Source organism: Amblyraja radiata, chromosome 9 (assembly GCF_010909765.2).
Source record: "Amblyraja radiata isolate CabotCenter1 chromosome 9, sAmbRad1.1.pri, whole genome shotgun sequence".
NCBI classification, from domain to species: Eukaryota; Metazoa; Chordata; class Chondrichthyes; order Rajiformes; family Rajidae; genus Amblyraja; species Amblyraja radiata.
Genome location: NC_045964.1, coordinates 21,463,562 through 21,468,032, shown reverse-complemented (window position 1 = coordinate 21,468,032; position 4,471 = coordinate 21,463,562). Strand labels below are relative to the sequence as shown.

Sequence of the window (4,471 nt, the reverse complement as noted above, 5' to 3'; positions counted from 1 at the left end):
CATATCAGTCCTTAGTTAATATTATGACTTGATTCGGACTTTGATTCTTGCACGAACAAATTTATCCCAAGGGCCAAGCTGGCCATCCGCGAGTCAAGGCGCCAGACGGTGGAGGGCTCTACCCGAGCCGGCTGCCTGCCCCTTTTTCCGGGGATACGTCCGTGCCCGGGTGCGGATAGAAAGGGAATACGCCCTGTCTACGGGCACCGTGAGGGAGTTCCGCGACCGCTGGGCACCGAGGGGGGTTGAATGTATCCTGGACAAGGATTGCGATATAGTTGTTTAGCAGTTGCTTGGCATATTTGTTCGTCTTGTATTATGGTGGTGTTTTGTTTAATTGTACTGTAAATACTATTTTAATATTTGAATAAATATTTTTGATTTAAATTTTTAAAAATAAAATAAATAAATAAATAAGGGAGTATATTAGAAGAATGATGCAGAACTGGAAGTATGACTCGAATCTATGGTTGTGCTTTACTTCAATGCCACTTGATCAATGCCTGCAGTTTAACTGAATCGCTCAGAAATGACGATGATGATTTATTTCTGGTACCCACTGCCATCACTGTACACTTTAAACCTTGTTTCAACAACATGCAAGATCAATGGTTAATGGGAAGGGCTCATGGCTCAGAAACTGCTTAATGCTAGCCTTGGATTCACTTGATAGATGTTACGTGGAACAGTTTGATTATTTAATGTTAATTCATGTCTTGTTCTCATACTTGTGGTGCATGGTGGTTAGTCCCAACAATTTTTCATTCAGCTTCAAGCGCGCTTGGTGATTTTGTGACAAATAGAAAATAATTAATCCCAAGTAGTTTCGGATGTCCTAACAATGTCCCTGAATTCTTCACCAGCCCTGTGAAAAATAACATGCCTGCCTCCATATCGTATCTAGAAATTAGATTTTAAATTGCCGTTATCTATAGCCCTACCAGCCTGAAGACTCCCAATCTCATCTGGTCTCGGAAGCTAAGCAGGCTCAGGCCTGGTTGGTACTTGGATGGGAGACTTCCTGGGAATGCCAGGCGCGGTAGACTCATTGTAGACCAATGGACCCATTCCAATCTACAAGTAAGGTGGGGGTCGGCCCTTTCATCCCACTCACGAAGTCCTGGATGAGTCCTCCAAGCATGGACAGATTCAAGGCTATCAATACAGGCTGGACCCCACTTCGCTGGCTGACGTACTTCTGCATTACAAATTTCAACCACATACTAAAAATGTGAGACACTTGCATCCATATTTGGAGGCAGCTCCATCTTAGTTGTATGACATTGCAGTGCTATAAACAGAAGAGCTAAACATTTAAAAAAAAATTCTACATGGCTAAAAATTAATGTTGATGTCGACAATCTGTTATTAAATGTTGAATCAGACTAAGACACATAACTGTTACACAGGGGAAAGAAAGGAACGTCTCATCTCGAGATAGAAGCATTCAGAAGTACCAGTTCAGAAGTCTAAAGACGTGCAGGTTTGTAGTTTAATTGGCTTTGGTAAAAATTGTAAATTGTCCCTAGTGTGCAGGATAGTGGTAGTGAACAGGTGATCGCTGGTGGGCATGGACTCGGTGGGCCAAAGGGCCTGTTTCCACACTGTATCTCTAAAGTCTAAAGATCCTAGACTTAGCCATATTTTTCTAAACATTTTCCAACAAGTCTGGAAATTCTTAAATGTGGAAAAATTCCCTCTTCCTATCACTCGCAATTCTTGCCCGAACATAAGCACGCAGATTTAAACAAATGATTGAAGAAATAATTTGGCAAGAGGAGTGGGCTTTTGAAACTGTCACAAACAGAAATGTAACTGGAAGTTTTATTTAACTTGCACAGGAACCCAGTCACTTTGAGGTGCTGGGTCTCTTGTAAAATCACACACACATCCATGTTAATGTAAAGCAGTGAACAGAGAAAGTCACATAAGGTCAATGGAAGATTTCAAAGTGGAGTCAATGAGATGGGGAAGGGGGGGGGGGGGGGGGTGAGGGGGGAGGGATTTCCATATGCATTCTTCCCATTTTTTATTTTCTCTTCCAGTCTTAAATCCAAGACATACTGGCATCAGCGTTCCTCCACCTTGGGATATGACTGTCACTCCATCATTCACTGCAGGAGGACTGCCAATATTCCTCTCACACACACCCACAGTAGAAAAGGATTCTGAAATGTACAGCCATGCAGGCTTGAATTATCAACTTCCCAAGGACAGCTAAAACAGGGACATCAAGTAACTTTTCCAAGTGTTCTCCCAAAAAGGAGTCCAGGCAAGCTACATATCATCTGCACAGGAATATTCAATATGAAGGCAACAGGCAGAAACGTTTATATTGGCTGAACATAGATGAAGTGTTGAAAGAAGTTGTGTTTATATGTACTGCTTGCCTGCAATGCAGAGTAAGCCATAAGTATGACCAGAGGAATAGCTAACTCAACCTCTCCAAAAGTTCACATTGAGGGGTTTTGGTCCAAAAACATTAACCCTGCTTCTCTTTCCACAGATACTGCCCAACCTCCCGAGTCTTTGCACCATTTTCTGTTTTTATTTTAGACTTCTGTGGGGTTTTGTTCGAGTCCATGTCAAGTCGTGTCAACGATTACCTTCTTGTGTTCATTGGCAGGAACTCAAAATGGGCTCCAGTTGGAAACACAGGAACCTCCACTGAAAAGCTGAATTAGATCTTTGCATTGCGTGGAATCCTGGCTGAATTAATATGTAACAATAGACCCCAGCTCATTTTGTATTTATTGAAGGATTTCAATATAATGAAATGGCAGCAAATGTGTTATCAACTCCAATGCTTGCAATGGGGGCAGTAGAGAGAGATTTTTTTTTTACACCTATTAAAAGAAGCCATGAAGAAATAAATGTTCAAAAAAATGTCCTTGGGATGGTAAGGTGGTGCAGGCGTAGAGTTGCTGCCTCACAGCGCCGGAGACCCAGGATTGAACCTGACTACAGGTGCTGTCCGTATGGAGTTTGTATATTCCACCCGTGACTGCGTGTGTTTTCCCCGGGCGCTCCGGTTTCCTTCCATACTCCAAAGGCGTAGAGGTTAATTGGCCTCAGTAAAAATAGTAAATTGTCCCTTGTGTGTAGGATAGTGCTAGTGTGTGGGATTGCTGCTCACTGCTCAGTAGGCCTGTTTCCACGCTGTATCTCTAATCTAAACTAAACACTATAACTTTATGATAAACATAAGGTTGGCTAATCAATGATTTAAGTACTGCACAACTCTGCAACTACACAGTTGTTAATCTATTGTGTTCTTTGCATGCAAGGAACAGTCATCCAGAGGAACAGAAGGGAGAGTAGAGAGATAGCAATTGAGGCAAAAGTCATTGCGCAAGGAAAAGGAAACTAATTTTGACCGAATGAGAGTTGGAGCCATCAGCGGCGAGCCCACAATGACACTCGGCAAAGGGGCTTTGTTGAAATAATTTAAATCTGTATCAACAGCTATTAAATTCCTATTAGAAATAGTCAGAAACGTCCAACCTGTCAGGTGAACACAGCAAGAGGCAAACCCATATCCATTGATGTGCGAGGACGAATCTGCTCCTAATGACAACAAGTTTCAAGAGCCACAGAATAGTAAAGCCACATAATAATAGAGGCACCGGGATGGTATTGAGTCAAATTGAGAGGTTTCAAGTTCTTCATTGCTGGGAACAGGTATAATTTGAATACAAGTATACAATAGAGAAGGCCAAATCAACTATGGATGCCAGTCGACAGACTGTATATGTAATGAGTCTGTTCAACTGCGATATATTTATAGACAAGCTCGTCAAAGAGAGAAAGTATTTAGATATAACTATCTAAATAAGTCACGAAAGCAAAGGATGTCGTGATGTTTTATCATGTGAAAGTGATGTAAGAATCGCGTGCATCGAGTGCTTTGTTGTTAAGACTTAGAAAGGGCTTGAAAAAATATATATGTGTAGGAAGGAACTGCAGATACTGGTTTACACCGAAGATAGACATAAAATGCTAGCATCATCTCTGGAGAAAAGAATAGGTGATATTTCAGGCCAAGACCTTTTTTCAGACTGAGAGTCAGGGCGAGGGAAACTGGAGGGAAGAAAAAGTACAGGACAAAGCAGCTGGCATCGATGGTCAAAGAGCCCACAATGATCCGCTCCTATTTCAACTTATTTTATTCTGTAACTGTTATTGTAAACAACCTCAGCATTATCAGCAGTACCTTTCAGAACACAGGTTCTAATACTTGGAACTCAAATCTAAGCTCATGTTTGCTACAGGCAGGAAATTCTGAGCTAATATAACAAGACCCCAGCACAGTGCCTGCTCAGTTTAATGCAGGTTGGATTGCAGCATTAGTGGAACTCTGCCAGAAAGACTAAAATTACATGTGTAGTCTTTAGAGATTGTGTGGCTGAACTTTATTGTGTGTGGAACCAACATGTGATATGTCACAATCATCCATTATATAAATTCTGAT

General features: G+C 41.6%; 1 pseudogene; it reads left to right on the top strand.

Annotated features, from left to right (window-relative positions):
- The first annotated feature begins 927 nt into the window (after nucleotides 1-927).
- On the top strand, nucleotides 928-1,046 carry LOC116977357 (annotated as a pseudogene).
- Nucleotides 1,047-4,471: the final 3,425 nt, after the last annotated feature.